The sequence below is a fragment of the Macaca fascicularis genome, chromosome X (genome assembly GCF_037993035.2).
Source record: "Macaca fascicularis isolate 582-1 chromosome X, T2T-MFA8v1.1".
In the NCBI taxonomy this organism is placed as follows: Eukaryota; Metazoa; Chordata; class Mammalia; order Primates; family Cercopithecidae; genus Macaca; species Macaca fascicularis.
In genome coordinates this window covers 129758443-129778011 of record NC_088395.1, presented here as the reverse complement: position 1 = coordinate 129778011, position 19569 = coordinate 129758443, and positions in this window count along the sequence as shown.

Genomic DNA, 19569 nt, shown 5'->3' with positions numbered 1-19569 from the left:
TACTGAACTTAAAATGTAAAAGCATCCATAGACAATCTATAAATTAATGGGTATACCTGTGTTTCAATAAAACTTTATTTATGGATACAGAAATTTGAAATTCATATAATTGTCATGAGTTGAAAAATTTTCTTACTTTGATTTTTGGCCAGCTATTAAAAAAATGTACAAACCGCTGGGCGTGGTGGCTCACGCCTGTAATCCCAGCACTTTGGGAGACCAAGACGGGCGAATCATGAGGTCAGGAGATCGAGACCATCCTGGCTAACACAGTGAAACCCTGTCTCTACCGAAAATACAAAAAATTAGCCGGGTGTGGTGACGGGTGCCTGTGGTCCCAGCTACTCGGGAGGCTGAGGCAGGAGAATGGCGTGAACCTGGGAGGCGGAGCTTGCAGTGAGCCGAGATGATGCCACTGCACTCCAGCCTGGGAGACAGAGCGAGATTCGGTCTCAAAAGAAAAAAAAAAAAGTACAAACCACAAGTTCACAGGTTATATAAAAGCAGATAATAAATAGGATTTGGCATCCAGGCTTAGTCTGACAACACCTGGATTAGGTTTCATAATAGATGGGAGAAATATTACATTTATTTAATGATGCATAAAACATTTCCACCACATATTATCTCATTTGATCTTTAGAACAACTGTGAAGTAGATATCCTCATCATACTCATTTTACAGATGAGAAAACTGAGGCTCAGATATCTGCATAAGGCAGTGGCTCTAAACCTTGGCTGTACATTGGAATTATCAGGGGGGCTTTTTAAAGAATATCAGGCTTCACCCCTTGAAATTCTGATCTAATTGGTGTAGGACCATGGCTCTCAAATGAGGGCAATTTTGTTCCTCCTCCTCCAGGGGACATTTGGCAATGTCTAGAAATATTTTTGGTTGTAACAACTGAGAAAGGAGTGTTGTGATACTGGCATATAGTAGGTAGAGTCCAGTGATGCTTCTAAATATCCTACAATGGACAGGACATCCCTTCACAACAAATATTACCCAGCCTAAAATGTTAATGGTGTCAAAGCTGAGAAATCCTAGTCTATGCCAGGGCTCAGGAATTGGTTATATGAAAACCTCCCTAAGTGGGTTCCCAGGTGGTAGTTTAATATCTATATTCTCTCTGTAGTATGAGGGCTCAGTGATAACTTGGCTAATTCATGTCAATAGACAATTGTGAATTTTCAAGAAAAGACAATTCTAGCTCTTTACTGGCAACTTTTTTTTTTCTGCAGCTGCTAATAAGACTTTAAACAGACAGGACTGAACTCTTTGTCCTTTGTTTTATTTGGTCCACTCTGTGGAGTAGTGTTGAGAGCACCAAAGTCATAGAGGAGCTCTGCTAGGTAGCAGGGAGATCTGAGTGAAAGAAGCAGCACCTATGTATTTACTTGAAGAGCTCCTGCTCTGAAACCTAGGGAATCTGATTGGCTTAGGGAAGACTGGAAGCTTTCCAGAAGGATACAGCTAATTGTTGCTTTCAAAGGAGATGCACATGTGTGAAGGCCTGAAAGGGATGAATCTGGGCAAAGAAAACGTAGAAATTGTAACTTCTTCCTGTTCAGGCTAATGAGATGTGGTGAGATCCAGGGAATTAGTGGAGGTCATTAGGGTGTGCAAAAAGCACTCAAAAGAGATACTGGAAAGATTGATAATGCAATGATTCAAAACAACATAATGCAAAGGGAGAAAGAAAATATCGTGTAGGTCAATGTTTCTCAAGGTATAGTCCTTGGATCAGCTACAGCAGAACTACGTAGGATACTTGTTAAAAATGCAGGTTTTTCAGACCTTGCTGAGACCTTTTGAATCAAGATCAAGGTGAAGCCCCATAATCTGCATGTTTAATGGGCTCTCCAAATGTTTCTGATGTACACTATAGTTTGAGAAGCACTTTTGTAGGTAGAACTCTTGCTCTAACTGGAGGATGATCAAGATGACCATGTAATCTGAAATAAAGGTGTCCCTTGTCTTAGAAAAGCATGTTTTCCTGAGAAGTGGTGTGTTAATGGAAGTTTCACAAGTTGACTTTTATTGTAATTGCACTAGGGGGACTCATTATTACTTAAAAGAAACCAAAGGTTAAGATGTTCACAGAGTGAATGTTCGTATTCAATTGATCTTTTAAAATGTTTGGGGATCTAATCTGTCATAATATTAGTTAGCTCTCTAACCTAAAGAAGAAGTAGGCATTTAAAAAGTTTCACTTTTATACTTATTTCTGTGATTCTTTAGCATTTTTGCCTTTCACAAAAATGTTTTGTGTCAATTTTAAGTTTAGAAAACAGAGCGAATTAGGTTTAATTAATTTTGACAACCATGATAATGTGCTTGTTATGATTATATAAATGAAATTTTTGTGGCTTCCATATCTGTCGCATATCATGTTCAAACAAAGATCTCACATTGGAGCAGAAATATGCTGATTAGATGAATGGCATTAAGTACAAAATTGTATTGTGCTGGGTGCATTTGAATTTTACACAAAGAACAGACTTGGAGTCTGATTATCCCAGTCTCTGATTGCTTTGTCATTCACAGTTTTGATAAATGGTTTAATCATTTAATGAATTAATAATTTGCTATTGAGTCAACAAAATATCTAATTGCAAACCTTGCTTCTAAAAATCTGAGACTAGTTGAATCCTCATCCTTTGCATTATTTAATAGTGTATATATAATTGTTCTATTTTTTTCTACTGTCTTTACTCACTTCCACTTGATTTGATAAGACCTTCACAGGCTCTCTGTGAGATTTTCATTTTGACAGGATGATGATAATACATGGCATATTGAGAATTATAGCAATTCTAGTAGAGGAGAATAAATGACTTTATAGTATGGAAATGTAGAGTTCCTATTTAGAAAATGAAATTGGTGGATAAATAAAGTGCATTTCTGGCTCATTTCCAAATTATTTGTTCAATGAGGCCCATGTCAATCTGCAATGCTTTCAGTGTAAAGGAATCCAGAAGAATACAGAATCTTGAAGATTAAAGCTGGAAGGAATTTAGGAGTTCTCAAACTCAAATCTCTAAAAAAAGTCAGGTAATTAACATAAATAAGTGATAAGCTTCAAATTACAATATTAAGGGGGTTCCTTACCCCTGTTGCCTGTGGAAATGTAGGGTCATTGTTTCCAAATAGTCTGATTTTTCAAGAGATGCCAAAATCTAGTCTTCCCTATCCATCCTCCTACTGAGTAGCCACCAGGATCTGGAACTTCTCTCAGTCACAGCTAATTGCACTAGGGATAGGTGCCTGTCTTTGAGGGATGTTGCCCATGTAAATGCTGGCAGCTGACTCTTATCTGCTGACCCAGCCTTAAGATGAACAAGTATAGTTTATTTCCCCAGGACATTTGACTCATGACACAAAGGAAATTTATAAGTTGTTAGCAAGACAGAAAGAAGTAGACACAAAGACTGAAACTGGCCGGGCGCGGTGGCTCAAGCCTGTAATCCCAGCACTTTGGGAGGCCGAGACGGGCGGATCACGAGGTCAGGAGTTCGAGACCATCCTGGCTAACACGGTGAAACCCCGTCTCTACTAAAAAATACAAAAAACTAGCCGGGCGAGGTGGCGGGCGCCTGTAGTCCCGGCTACTCGGGAGGCTGAGGCAGGAGAATGGCGTAAAAACCCGGGAGGCAGAGCTTGCAGTGAGCTGAGATCCGGCCACTGCACTCCAGCCTGGGCGACACAGCGAGACTCCGTCTCAAAAAAAAAAAAAAAAAAAAAAAAAAAAAAGACTGAAACCAAGTTATGTTACCTGCAGAGCACCTGATAGAAAGTTGCAACCTTCTACAACTGAGGTCCTCACAGAGTGGCTTAGAATCTAGACCCACTCACCATCTGAATCCCCAAGCTAGGTAAGGTATTTTTAAAAAATTATTTTTATTTTATTTTGTTTTATTTATTTATGAGAAGGAGTCTTGCTTTGTCACCCAGACTGGAGTGCAGCGGCACGATCTGGGCTCACTGCAACTTCTACCTCCTGGGTTCAAGTGATTTTCTTGTCTCAGCCTCCTGAGTAGCTGGAATTACAGGTGGGTGCCACCACAGCAGGCTAATTTTTTGATTTTTAGTACAGATGGAGTCTCACCATGTTGATTGACCAGGCTGGTCTCGAACTCCTGACCTCAAGTGATCCACCCACTTCGGCCTCCCAAAGTGCTGGAATTACAGGCGTGAGCCACTGTGCCCAGCTAGGTGTTTTATTTTAACAGCGAAATAAACTCAAGGGTAATGAACACACTAAACCCAGAAATGTGTATGTAAAGGGTTGGATTAATTGGGGATAACTGTATTTAACTTCCAGAACTGTTAAGAATTAAATGAGTATGTGTGAAAATGTTTAGGTCAGTATCTAACACATAGTAGGCACTTAGTGCTACCTTCACAGCTCTCTTCCTCTCTGCCCCTTTTACTACCCATGTATTTACATTTAGTATTGGCATCAACCAAGGGAAGGATGCCAGTATCTGTGACTTAGTCTGATGATGGATAAAAAATTTTTCCTGTCTGTTAACCAACTGTTATCTAAAAGGCCCCTGTCTATAAGCCATATTTTCCCAGACTCAGATCTTGAGGGGAATTAGTAAAAAATTGTAGACCCTGAATTTTCCTGCCTGTATCTGTCAGGATTCAGTGCAAGAAACAGAGATCACTTTAAGTATTTTAAGTAGAAAGGCATTTAATAAGGACATTAGATATTTTTAAAACTCTTTGGGAGGATTGGAAAAGTAGGCTCTAGGCTGGGCCTGAAGAAATAGCTCCTAGAATCTTATAGAACTGATCCACCAATTGGCTCCTATCTCTGAGACCACGACTGAAATGCTTGAATTCAAGAATATAGCACCAGAGCTGACACCCAGGAAGCTGGAGACTAGTTGCTGGCACACAGATGCAGAACATTCTCATGTCTACATGACCTCAATTGCCAGGGTAAGAGAGTCCAAAAGGGGAAAGAAAGTGGCCTTGACATTATTTCTGCTTTCCAAATCTCACAAAAATGTACCTAATTAATAGAAGCAATTTTACATTGAGAATTTTAGCTGTAAAAGAGTCTGTGAAATGCAATTTTCACTTTTCTAGTCTTTGCAGCACAGAAGGTGCACTAGAAGGAAATGGGAATGAAGGATGAGTGAACCAATCCACAGTATCTATAACACTGTCTGCAATGGACTGAATGTTTGTCCCCCCAAACTCATCTGTTGAAAATATAATCCCAATGCGATAGTATTTGGAGGTGGAACCTTTGGGAGATGATTAGGTCATGAGGGTGGAGCCCTCACGAATAAGATTTGTGCCCTTTTAAAAAGAGTCCTTTAAGAAGAGCTAGCTAACTCTCTTTTCACTATGTGAGGATATAATGAAAAGACAGCCATCTGCAAAGTAGGAAGTAGGCCTTTACCAGACACTGGATCTGCCAGTGCCTTGATCTTGGACCCTCCATCTTCCAGAGTGTGAGAAATAAATGTTTGTTGTTTGAGCCATTCAGTCTATGATATTTTGTTATCACATCCTGTCTTACTTAGTCTATTTAGTGTAGCTCTATCAGAATATCTATCAGAATATCACAAACTAGGTAATTTATAAATAAAAAAATATCTCTCACAGTTCTAAAGGCTGGGAAGTCCAAGATTAAGGGTCTGCATCTGGTGAGGGCCTTCATGCTACATCATCCCATGGTGGAAGTCAGAAGGGCAAGAGAGTAAAGGGGGCTGAACTTGCTTTTATAATAAGCCTACTCTTGCAATAACTAACCTATTCCTCTGATATTGACATTAATCCATTCATGAGGGCTCTACCCACTTATTAGGCCCCACCTCCCAACACTGTTATATTGGGGATTAAGTTTCTAACATATGAACTTTAGGGGACACATTCAAACCAAAGTCCAGCTGAAACCAAGATATTGCCCTACCATATTTGTCAGTGAAGGTTCTCAAGATCCCCCTTGCACTGGACCTGCCACCTGGTATCATCTGAATTTGAAAGTACAGTGAAACCTCATGATGATGCTAATTCTGAAAAAATACATTTTTCATTTTGTGTCTGTTCTTTATCCATCTGCAGTTCTAAAATGGAACCGGCTAAGGTCTTTTATTTTCTGCAGCAGTAGAGTGGGTAGGGGAGAAATAGGGTTAGGGATGACTATGTTGTGATCATCTGTGACTTTCTCAGTTAGGTGTAAGATCTCCTGGGTACAGCAAGTTTAACAGATCTTTACCCTTGTGCTTTTTGAGATAGTAGGGATTGACTAAAAAATATTGCTTTTTGTTAACTCTGCAATACTGTGTATTTTTTCTGATGAAAAATTTTTGGACTCTGCTTAACACTTTTTGAAAACTCTTTCATACTTGCTTCTTGATTTTGTTTTTATTTTTAGTTTCTTTTTTAGAAGACTTTGATATACTTTGGGGTTTGAGATAACACTGTTAGTTCATTTAAGGGAGAGAGGGGGAAGACATTGTTGTACCTGGGTTTAGAATCATTATCTCTAGCAGGGCCACAGTGCAAGCCCACATCTTTAAAGACATAATGTCCATCTAAATGTGTATGTATCAGTAAAGATTCCAGCTAGAAATAGTTGGCACAATCTGAGTAGGTTGAGAAGAGTTTAATAAAGGTATGGGAATGTTTAGAGAAATTAGCAAAGAATAGTACAAGGACTTTAGGGCTAGCAGCAGTGGAGAAGTTATTGCATCTTATGTCCAAATAGGCAAGTAGAGGAAGCTACTTTTATCATTAAAAGCCATTATTTTTAATGACAAAAACCGCAATTACTTTTGCAGCAACCTAATATGAGTGGTTACCAGAATATGAGGAGCATAGCTATCTGGAAAATGCCTCTTAATAGGAGCTGTGGACTTTATTAGTGTGTTAGTCAGGGTTCTCTAGAGGGACAGAACTAATGGAATGAATATATATATATATATGAGTTTATATATATATATCAAGATGAAATCAGCCTACTACTCCACATAGGAGTATGTATATATAACTCATATATATATATCTCATATGTATACACACATGCGCGTGCGCACACACACACACACACACACACACACACACACACACATATATATATATGAGTTTAAGTATTAACCCACATGATCACAAGGTCCCACAATAGGCCATCTTCAGGCTGAGGAGCAAGGAGAGCCAGTGCAAGTTCCAAAACTGAAGAACTTGGAGTCCGATGTTAGAGGGCAAGAAGCATCCAGCATGGGAGAAAGATGTAGGCTGGGAGGCTAGGCCGGTCTCTCTTTTCACATTTTTCTGCCTGCTTATATTCTAGCTGTGCTGGCAGCTGATTAGATTGTGCCCGCCCAGATTAAGGGTGGGTCTGCCTTTCCCAGCCCACTGATCAAATATTAATCTCCTTTGGCAACACCCTCACAGAGGCATCCAGGATCAATACTTTGTATCCTTCAGTCCAATCAAGTTGACACTCAGTATTAACCACCTCTTGTCAACTTGAACCCATATACATCTCCTGAGATTGTACCTAATCTTCAAATAAATACAATAATAAGGTCATAATTATGCCTAACATAATACAACTATCCTTTGTACAACTGGAAACACACCAATCCCCAACCCAAATACTATTACATAAAGTTAACAATACTTAAATGCTGATGTGAAGTTGATAAATCTTATGTCACATGATAAAGGAGAAAGGAAATAAAATGAAGATATTTTCTTAGTACAAGTGTATACATGCACAAACATGTTTTTAACAAAAGAAGGAGGAAATACAACAATTACAGTTCTCGTTTCTGCAGCTGGTCACGTGGTCATTGCTGGTATTGATGACTACCTTCTTCTGCCACTCATTCTGTATTTCCCTTGCCTTTAACAAGCACCTCAGCAGGTCGTGGATTTTTTTTTCCCGGTGGAGTGACTCAAACCTTCATTCCTGAAGGGTCTGGGTCATTTGTATTCTTGCCTGGATTGGGCTGTTGTAGTTTCCCATTGACCTTAATCACAGGGCATGGAATACTAAGAGACACCCTAATGGATCTCCTGTATTCCATACATACTCTTCCTTACCTCCTATGTGGAGTAGTAGGCTGATTTCATCTTGATAGTCCAGGTGAATCACCCCAGCCAACACTGTAACCCCCTTCTTAGCCTTTTGACTTAAAGGTAGGAGGAGCCCAAAGTGTCTGGGTGACAATCTTAACTTCCAGTTTAATGGAATTGTTGTTGTGTCTCCTGGTGGCAGTGTTCCTCCTTTTGGAACTAAGACCTCTAGGCAAGCAGAATGTAATGCCATGGGAAAAGGGAGCAAAAATTTTGCTAGTGGATCACTAGGGGTGATGGTGAGTGGTGCCACTTCTACCACTTGATTCCTGGACCTATGAATCCTGGCTATGGGAGAAACAGTACCATATATTGGATGGTGATTCAGAGCATACACGACCTTCTGGAGAACTTTGCCTCATTCCTGCAAAGTATTATCACCTAGTTGGCATTGTAATAGTGACTTTGAAAGGCCATTCCACCATTCTATCAGTTCAGCTGCTTCAGGATGATGGGAAACATGGTAAGACCAATGAATTCCATGAGCATGAGACCACTGCCGCACTTCTTTAGTCATGCAGTGAGTGCCTTGGTTAGAGGCAATGCTGTGTGGAATACCATGACGGTGGGTAAGGCATTCTATGAGTCCACGGATGGTAGTCTCAGCAGAAGCATTGCATATAGGATAGGCAAACCCATATGCGGAGTAAGTGTCTATTCCAGTGAGGACAAACCTCTGCCCTTTCCATGATGGAAGAAGTCCAATATAATCAACCTGCCACCAGGTAGCTGGCTGACCTCCCTGAGGAATGGTGCCATATTGAGGGCTCAGTGTTGGTCTTTGCTGCTGGCAAATTGGGCACTCAGCGGTGGCCGTAACCAGGTCAGCCTTGGTGAGTGGAAGTCCATGTTGCTGAGCCCATGTGTAACCTCCATCCCTGCCACTATGGCCACTTTGTTCATGGGCCCATTAGCCGATGACAGGGGTGGCTGGGGAAAGAGGCTGAGTGGTGTCCACAGAATGGGTCATCCTATCCACTTGATTATTAAAATCCTCCTCTGCTGAGGTCACACTTTGGTGAGCATTCACATAGGATACAAATATCTTCACAGTTTTTGACCACTCAGAGAGGTCCATCCACAGACCTCTTCCCCAAATTTCTTTGTCACTGATTTTCCAATCATGCTTCTTCCAAGTCCCTGACCATCCAGCCAAACCATTGGCTACAGCCCATAAGTCAGTATAAAATCGCACATTTGGCCATTTCTCCTTCCATGCAAAGTGCACAACCAACTGCACTGCTCAAAGTTCTGTCCACTGGGGAGATTTCCCTTCACTGGTGTCCTTCAGGGATGTTGTGCTGCAGCTGTCCACTTTCGGGTGGTGCCTGTATATCGTGTAGAACCATCTGTGAACCAGGCCATAGTCTTCTCTTCCTCTGTCAACTGATCATAGGGAACTCCCCATGAGGCCATCAGTGCAGGCTGGGGAAGAGAAGGCAGGGTGGCAGGAGTGGAGATCATTGGCATTTGAGCCACTTCCTCATGTAACTTACTTGTGCTTTCAGGACCTGCTTGAGCCTGATCACATATATACCACTTCTATTTGATGATGGGATTGCTGCTGTTTTTTTCCATCTCTTCAGTGCCTCTTTCAGTGATATGAAGTTAAAACCAGGTACTGTGAGTGCTCACCTGATTTTTTATTTTTATCAAGGTGTTTGTTTCCTCCTCCTCCTCCTCTCCTCCTCCTCCTCCTCCTCCTGCTCCTGTTCCTTCTCCTTCTTCTTCTTCTTCTTTTTTTTTTTTTTTTTTGAGACAGAGTCTCGTTTTGTTGCCCAGGCTGGAGTGCAGTGATGCAGTCTCAGCTAACTTCAACCTCTGCCTCCTGGGTTCAAGTGATCCTCGTGCCTCAGCCTCCCAAGTAGCTGGGATTACAGACATGTGCCACCACACCCAGCTAATTTTTGCATTTTTCGAAGAGACAGGGTTTTGCCATATGGGCCAGGCTTGTCTCTAACTCCTATCCTCAAGTGATCTGCCTGTCTCGGCCTCCCAAAGTTTTGGGATTACAGGCGTGAGCCGCCACACCCAGTCTGAAGGTGTTTTTTCTGTGTAGATAGTTGTTAACTTGGTATCCTTACAGGGGAGATAGTCAGTGGAGCTTTCTATTCCGCCATATTGCTCCACCCCTCTATTCCATGTGTACCCATTGTTTACCTCCCATTTATAAATGAGAGCATATGGTATTTGATTTTCTGTTTCTGAGTGATTTCACTTAGGATAATGGCCTGCAGGTCCATCCATGTTGCTGTGAATGATGTGATTGCATTCTTTTAATATATTTAAATCTATGTTTTCTTTTATGGTTTCTGTCCTTGGTGCCACATTTTACAATGCTCTTCCTGCAAGGACACCCTGTCTCTACTAAAAATACAAAAACTAGTTGGTGTGGTGGCACATACCTGTAATCAAAGAACTAGAATGACAATCACATGTTGACAAAATGTGTATCATATGACAAAGGAATGAATAATTTTTACAAATCAATAAAGAATAAAGGTAAACATTCCAATAGAAAAAAAAATGGGCAAAATGTGAGGACAGGCAATTTACAAAGGATCAAATACAAATAACCAATGGAAAAAATGGAAGCAGTTCGGATTCAGTGATAATAAAAAATACGATTAAACAACATCATGCCATTTAAAAATTTTTCTATTTTTTGCCTATCATTGATAAATAATAAAAGTAATGATAATACACTATGTTGACCTGGATATGAGGAAATAAACACTTTGGAGTATATGAAAGTTATATACATATGTTAACATTTATATGTTGGGGGAATAAATTAGTATAATAATATTTCTGAAGGATAACATTCCAAAAGTCTTTTTCTTTTTTGAGACAGGATCTCACTCTTGTAAGTTGCTGCACATCTTGCGGCATAAAGACAAGTGCTTTCTCTGACACTTGTTTTCAAACTCCTGTGGCCACTTAATGTCACTGTGGTTTCAAGGAAATGCAATGAAGATAAGACTTCTTTGGTCTCAGCAATGACTGTAAAGACTGGGGCAGGAAAAAATAAATAGGGAAATCAACTCCAGAATTTTTTTTTTTTTTTTTTTTTGACACAGAATCATGCTCTGTCATCTAGGCTGGAGTGCAATGGTACGATCTCAGCTCACTGCAACTTCTGCCTCCCAGGTTCAAGAGATTCTCATGCCTCAGCCTCCCGAGTAGCTGGGATTACAGGTGTGCTCCACCACTCCAGGCTAATTTTTGTATTTTTAGTAGAGACAGGGTTTTGCCATGTTGACCAGGCTGGTCCCGAACTCCCGGCTTCAAGTGATCTGTTCGCCTTGGCCTCCCAAAGTGCTGGGATTACAGGCGTGAGCCACCGTGCATGACCAACATATTCCAAAAGTCTTAAATGTGTGTGTTCTTTAACCTAGTTGTTACAATTGCAGGAAATGATCCTAAGGAAATAATCAGATACAAGATATATATATATACACATATACACACACACACACACACACACACACACACACACATATATACACATACATATACATACACACACACACATATATATATATAAACTCCTATAATATTTTATAGTGTTGAAAATTTAAAAACCATCTGAATTTCTTAATATGGACTTGGTTAACTAATTATGATATATCCATAAGTGAATTACAGTTCATCCATATGTTGGGATACTATTTGACTGTTTAAAATAATGATATAAAAGAATAACATAAGAAACTGTTCATGGTATATCACTAAGTGCAAAAAGCAGACACCAAATCACTGTGTGTTGAGTAATAAACAGTTTATTATTCAGAGAGAGGAAGGAAATAAACATATTAATGAGGGTTATTTCTGGATGGTGGAGTTGGATGATTTTAGCATTTTGTGTTTTCCAGATTTTTATTCCCAATTCTTTTGTATTAAGAAAGCATTATCTAGGAAGCAAGATGAAAAATTACTATTAAAGTGTTTTTTTGGGTTTATTCTTTTGTCTATAAAGGCAACTGAGTCAAGACAAATAGTCTGTGTTAGGCAGTTGTCTTTTGCTGGGTCCAGCCTGTAGCTTATTAGCCCTATGCTAAATTTTCATCAGTAACAACAGGAGCTGGTCAGATCATGGCAGTTCAAATGAGAAAATTGCTGGGAAAGTCACCTTACTCCATCTTGTAGCATACAGACAAGTGCTTTCTCTGACACTTCTTTTCAACCTCCTGTGGCCACTGAATGTCACTGTGGTTCCAAGGAAATGCAATGAAGATAAGACTTCTTTGGTCTCAGCAATGACTGTAGAGACTGGGGCAGGAAAAAATAAACAGGGAAATCAACTTTGGAATTCTCTCTCTCTCTCTCTTATTTTTCTTTTGAGACAGATTTTTCACTCTGTGGACCACGCTAGAGTGCAGTGATGTGATCTCAGCTCATTGCAACCTCTGCCTCTTGGGTTCAAGTGATTCTCGTGCCTCAGCCTCCTGAGTAGCTAGGATTACAGGTGTGCCCCACCATGCCCGGTTAATTTTTGTATTTTTAGTAGAGACAGGGTTTCGTCATGTTGGCCAGGCTGGTTTTGAACTCCTGACCGCAGGTGATCCACCTGCCTTGGCCTCCCAAAGTGCTGGGATTACAGGCATGAGCCAGCCAACTCCATAATTGTCTAGAGGCCTGTACGATGCCGCTGGCCTCCTATTTCTACTAAACATTTAGGTTGATAAATTAGCAACGAGAACAAAGTGTTTGAAACAACACTTCCCAGCTTCTAAGACATTCTAAGTCCCATATAGTAAGAACCAAAACCCCAGGTTGTGATCCTGCTTCTGCCAAACTCTGGTCAGATTCTTCCAATGGAAAGATGGAGAAACTGAGCGCAGAAATAGAGGACAGCCTCAGGAGGCAGAAGACAGACACCCCATAGGCAGATTAAGAACCTGCATAGGGCACCAGAAAAGAAAGGGCATCAAATAGTAATGCCTTTTTTGGAGGCAAAGGCTGTGTAGGATTTATTTTGATACCACTAGTGTTTGGTACAGAGTTTGGCATGTAGTAGGTGCTCAGAAAAAATTGAAATGACTTCCCTGGCTACTATCCCTTCAATCTGGATTAGGTGACCCTCCTTTATGGTCTCATAGTACTTATGCTTACTTCTATCATACCACTTATGGCACTGAGTTACAATGATTCATTTACATATCAGTTGGATACTGGACATTAGAGACTGTATTTTTTGACATGCCGTCAGCCCTTAGTGCAAAAGAGAACATGCTCTCCCCCTATATAATACACCCAAGGGATCATGGTAACCAGATGATCCTTTTTTTCTTTTCATGGTTCTTTGTTCTTAAAATGAACTGAGTTACAAGTTTGGAGAAGCTGGAGTTAAGTTGGAGCAGGACTGAGAGGGCCAGGAGTAGGGAAGTTTAGTGAGGCTAGGCAGAGGTAGGTGAAGGAAAAAATATCTCATTGGTGGGATGGTTGGAGAGAGAAACTGAGAACTGGAAATATGTCAAATGGGGATTGATGAAGTTGTTCGTGATGTAAATGTATTTTCTCCATCTCTCCTGTGCAGTATTTGGTACATTCTTCAATGCTTTGTTAGCAAATTTTCTTGTTGGCGGGGGGTGGGGTGGGGTTGTGAAGAAGTATCAAGGTTAGTGGGCAAAAATGGATGCTGCTCATGGGTAATAGCTCATCTATGGGATGCGATAGCCCAGTGCATGTGTCTTGCAGTGCTGTGCTCTTTCCAAGAAAGCTGATTTGGCTTATTTACATAGGCCTGCCATAATTGGCTATCCTCATATCAGAGAGTCTCAGATACCAGATGTGACCTTTTATAAGGTTGACTGCAAGTGTATACAGAGTGAATGGCTACCTCTGTGGTACTGACGCCTCTTTCTTTAGCTGGCTACTTTAATTTACTCATTAGTCATTTTTTGGGGGGCAAGGGAAAGAAGGAAAATAGACATAGAGAGATTTACCTGGAACCATGAATCCTATTGCTCTCCTTCTCTGGGCACTCTTGTCTGTTCTCCAGATTATCCTGTTTTCTATCTGGACCATCACCACTGTTGTGTCTTCCATTCCCTCAGGGACCTGCTTTCTGTTATGTCTCTAAGCCATGTCTTTTCCTGAGCTTCAAACTTATGTAGTCATGCTCCTATTTGACATCTCCATTTTGTTGCTTACTAGGCATCTAAAATTTATTGTATCTAAAGTCCAAACTCTTGATACTCCCAGAAAACTTGATCCTCTTGCAATCTTCTGTATTTCAGTTAATGGGCAATTTCATCCTTTTAATTACTCAGCCTAGGACCTTGTAGATATCTTCATCTCCCCTTTTTCTCTTACAGCCTTCATCCAATTTATCAGCAAATCTTTTGGCACTGCTTCAAAATACATTCAGAATCTGATCTCTTCTTACCACCTCTACTGCTACCACTCTGATTCAAGCCACCATCTTCTCTCTTGCCTGGACTATTTCAATAGTGTTCTAAATGTTCTCCTTGCTCCTATGCTTGTCTTCTACAATCAACACAGCAGCCAGATGACCCTTTCAAAGCTTAAGTTAGATCATATCACTTTTCTGTTTGTATCCCCCAACAGGTTTCCATTTCTATCAGAGTAAAAGCCACTATTCTTATGTGAGCTATAAGCCCATCCATGACCTCACTGACTTCATCTCTTACTCTCACCTATTATTTGTCACCTATTACATCTTCATACACTCACCTATTATTTGTCACTGCACTCCAGCCACAGTGACTTCTTCACTGCTCCTCAAACATACCAGATATGCTTTACCTTAAGGGCTTTGCACTTAGTATTCCCACTGACTGCAATTATCTTCCTCTAGGTATCTACATAAATCATCCACCATCTAAAGGTCTCTGCTTAAGAGTTGGTAACAACTTTTGTGCAGGTCATTTATTTGGGAACGTCATCTCTGGAAGCATGTATGAAGAACAAGGGAGGTGAAACAAGGAAGAGAAAGCCAATATAAAGATGAGTTATAGAGTTGACCACAGTTATGGGCAACTGTTTTCTTAATCCTGCTGGACATCTCAGACAACTTATGACATGAGCATCTGTATACTTTCTGGTGATTTGAAAGGGTGAAGCAGGCCAGGCCTGGTGGCTCATGCCTGTAATTCCAGCACTTTGGGAAGCCAAGGTGGGAGGATCACGAGCCCAGGAGTTTGAGACCAGCCTGGGCAAAATGGTGAAGCCTTGTCTCTACAAAAAATACAAAAATTTGCCGGGCATCTCAATCAACCTTCCCACCTCAATTTCTCAAGTAGTAGGGAGTACAGGTGCACACCAAATAGCCTCAGAGAAGTTGGAACTGCAGTGAGCCAAGATTGTGCCACTGCACTCCAGCCTGGGTGGCAGAGTGAGACCTTGTCTTAAAAAAGAAAAAAAAGAGGGAAGCATTTCTCCATCAGCTCACCATCTCTGATGCAGGAGCAGCTATGTAAATTGTGGGGCACAGTGCAAAATGAAAATGAAGGGCCCTTTGTTCAGAAATTATTGTTTGAAGACATCAGTAGCAGAAATCAGAGAAGCCTCGGGGCAGGAAGCAAGAGCCTCAGGTGCATCTGTGGCAAGACAGTGTCACATTGAGCCTACTTGAAGCTGATTGAACCCTGTATGGACGTTGTGTCTGGAATAATGAGTAAATTCAAAAGGATTTTGAAATGTTCCATAAATCTGAAAAACCTTGTCACCCTCTATGCCTTTTCCTACTTCAGTTTTCTTTACAGTATTTGTTTATTAGGTTCTTGCCTATCTCCTCCACTAGAACAGAAGCTCGGAGAAAGCAGGGAATTTGCTTTATTCTCTGTTACGTTCCCAGCATCTAGAACTATGTCTGGCACATAATGGGTGCTCATTTTTTGTTGAATGAATGAATTCATGAGAAACAGTGTACAGCGTTTAAGAGCCTAGTCTCTGAAGCCAGATGGCCTGGGTTCAGTGATTCATGCTAGTGTGTAAGTGGCTATTAATATGTGCCAATGACCCTCTTTTTTCTCCTGCACCATTTTTGTATAGGGAGCTGGTTAAATTGAGTATCAATATTATTTAAAGTTTCTGTTAATTATCAAATATTTCTATAAGATAAGTGCTATTGATACTCAGTTTTACAGATAAGGACACTGTGGCCCAGAAAACAGGAAAGAACATCCTTAAAGGGGATGAGACATCCTGTAACTGCTGAGCTGGAGGGTGCTGGAGAAGGGTATGTCCTCCATTTTGCCTCAGTGATTGTGGTGCTAGTATGGGATAACTCTATGAGTGAATGGGTATGAACTCTTTTTGTCTCTTCTAATAGCCTCCTAGGGACGGGAAGTATAAAGACAAGGACTCCAATGTATAGGGAGAAGAGGTCAGAGACGAATAGGCTAGTGTCCTTGGAAGCATTGCCTCAGAGAAGCTTCAGGAATTCCCAAGTCATGGATGCGTTATTGCTCAATATTTTGACTTTGACACATGAATGATTATTTGTACCTAGTGAATGAGGAATACACACCCAGTTACAGGGATGTGTTCAGTATTAATTGCAACTGGTTAGTGGTCAGATGGTTGGTGGAACTGCAAGTTGACTTAGTCACGCAGGGTTCAGAATGCAAATAAAATGGTAAGATGCCTTGGCCATGTGGGTAAGGCCCCATTTCTGCTTACTGAAATAAGGATGAAGGGGCATACAGGACGACCAGAGTGAAAATGCAAGGGAACTAGTCAAGAGAACAGTCAACATGGTGAAAAATGTTTTTAATTGAACCAATGCTACATACAAAGTGTACTGTTTTTTGTTTAATAAGCCAATCACATTTTCATGACAGGCTACGGTTTGGTGGGAGATAAGGGAAGGAGAAGAATGTTGGAGAGGACATAAAGCCAGAACCTCTGAAGCTTAATGATAGGAGATGTCCTTGTCGGGTCAGAAGAAGAACTTACTAATCTTCTCTTTATTCCTCCATAGCTTCTCTTTTTGCTATTACAAAGGAGCTAGGAAAAGGTACAAACACTGCCTAGTAAAATCTGTACCCCCATAGGATCATGGCATTAATATATTCAGGATTAAACAATGCAGTTGTTCATTCTTAATGTTTTTCATGTCTGTGACTTTGAGTAGACTGATCACTTTCCTTTTTCTAGTTTGTGACTTTGGTTGTGTGATGAGTGTTGGCTTGAAAAATTACATGCAATCATAGAACTTGTGCTGCTATCCCAGCAATTTGGGAATAACTCTTCTCAGGGAATGTTTTGAGTATGCAAATAGCAAAATAGGGATGCTCTTGACTTTCCATCTGTTCCAAAGACTGCTTGTTGACTACCAAGATATGTTCTTCCTTTCTTCCTAGGAACACGGCACATAGCTATAGCTACTACAGTCCCTTGTGTAGTAGATTTAGTCATTTGACTATGCTCTCCCCAGTGGAAAGTGAATGGAAGTGATGTGTTCTACTTCAAGGTCTTAACAAAGTGAATATTCTTTCTCCACACTGCAACCTGTGATAACCTAACTTTGACCAAGCAGATCACATCCATGATCTAAGGGATGGAGGGGCAGACCCGTGAAAGAAATCCAGACTCCTAAATAATCATGGAGCAGAGCTGCCTTGTTTACCTTGATAATATATTAATACTTACCTTGCAAATATTGAGATATATATATTTGCACAAATCCATGCACAAAAATATCTTCATGAGAGCTCTGGATTCCATGTGAGGGATTATAGCACCTGGGTAGAGCACAGAAATGAGAAAAGATGCACTGGTAAAGGTAGGAAAGACAGTTTTACTCTACCCAAGTGACTTCTCCCCATAGCCTGTGTAGCACAGGGCTAAAAGAGATCCTCTCTGTTTTGGAGCTCTCCTGTCAGGAAAAGAGAGCGAAGTGAGCATCTGACTTTGCCATGGTCCTAGGCTCCAAGCTAGCCCTTGTGGACCTTGGTGCCATGCTGGCCCCTACGAACCCATTTCAGGCCTGCACCAGTGGTCCCAGACACCAGGCAACCTGTGCAGACAAAAGCTCCAGATACACCCCAGGGCCAGGCCAGCTGCCATTGATCCAGGTTCCAGGCCTGCTCTGGCAACAGTTCTACCCCAATGGACCCGGGCACCATGCCCAACCCAGTGAAAAGCCAGTCCATGCAGACCTAGGCTCCAGGTCCACCCTTGCTGACTGAGGCTCTGGGCTCACCACAGCACTAGGCTAGCCCTGGCATCAAGAGGACCCCTGAAAACTTGGGTTTCAGGTTTGCACCAGTGGTCCCAAACACCAGTCTGCCCTCTGCAGACAGAGACCACAGGCCCACTCCAGATGCAGGCTGGTCCCCACAGACCCAGACTTTAGACACATTCCAGTGCCAAATTGGCCCCTGTGGACCTATACTCCAAGCCCAGTTCTGCCCCAGCATCAGGGAAGCCACCACAGACCCAGGTCTCCCCCTGTGGATCCATGCTTCAAGCCTGCACCAGTGGACCCCAGTGCCAAGCTGGCCCCATAGACCCAGGAACCAGTTTTATCCAGGCCTGACTGTTTACAGGCAGACCCTTGCAGAAGGCCTACAGTCCCCACCTGTGTATTCAACCAGAATTTCTGGCCAGAATGACTGATGGAGGACTTTCCCTGACAAAGCCAGTCTGTAAAGACTTGAAAAGGTGCCTACTTCTTCAAATACATAGACACCAATATAAGCCTACAAGGATCACAAGAGATCCAATGATTATGACACCACCAAAGGAACAAAATAAAGCACTAGGGACCAGCTCTAAAGAAATGGAGATCTACAAGTGACTTCACAAAGAATTCAAAATAATTGTTTTTAAGAAGCTCAGTGAGCTATAAGAAAACACAGATAAACAACTAAATCAATTAAGAAAATGATACATGAACAAATGAGAAGGTCAACAAAGAAAAAATGTAAAAAAGAAGCAAATTCTGGAGCTGAAGAACACAATGACTGAACTGAAAAACTAAATAGAGAGCTCCAACAGCAGATGTGATCAAGCAAAATAAAGAATCAGTGAACTTGGAGACAGATCACTTTAAATTATCTAGTCACAGAAACAAAACAAAAAAGAAATGAAAAAATAAAGCCTACAGGACCATGGGACACTATCAAAAAAACCAAATATATGCATTATGGGAGTTCCAGGAGGAGCAGAGAAAAGGGCAAAAAGTTCATTTAGAGAAGTGACAAAAACACTACCCAGATCTGGGGTGGGGGAGGGGGAGATAAATAAATATCCAGATCTGTGGAGCTGAAAGAACTCCAAATAGATTGAATGTGAAAAGTTTTCACCAAAACACATTGTAATCAAATTAGCAAAAGTTATGAGAAAAGAAGTGGGCCATATGTGGTGGCTCACATCTGTTATCCCAGCACTTTGGGAAGCTGAGATGGGAGGATTGTTTGAGACCAGGAGTTTGAGACCAACCTGGGCAACACAGCAAGATCCCATCTCTAAAAAGAAAAAAATAATTAGCC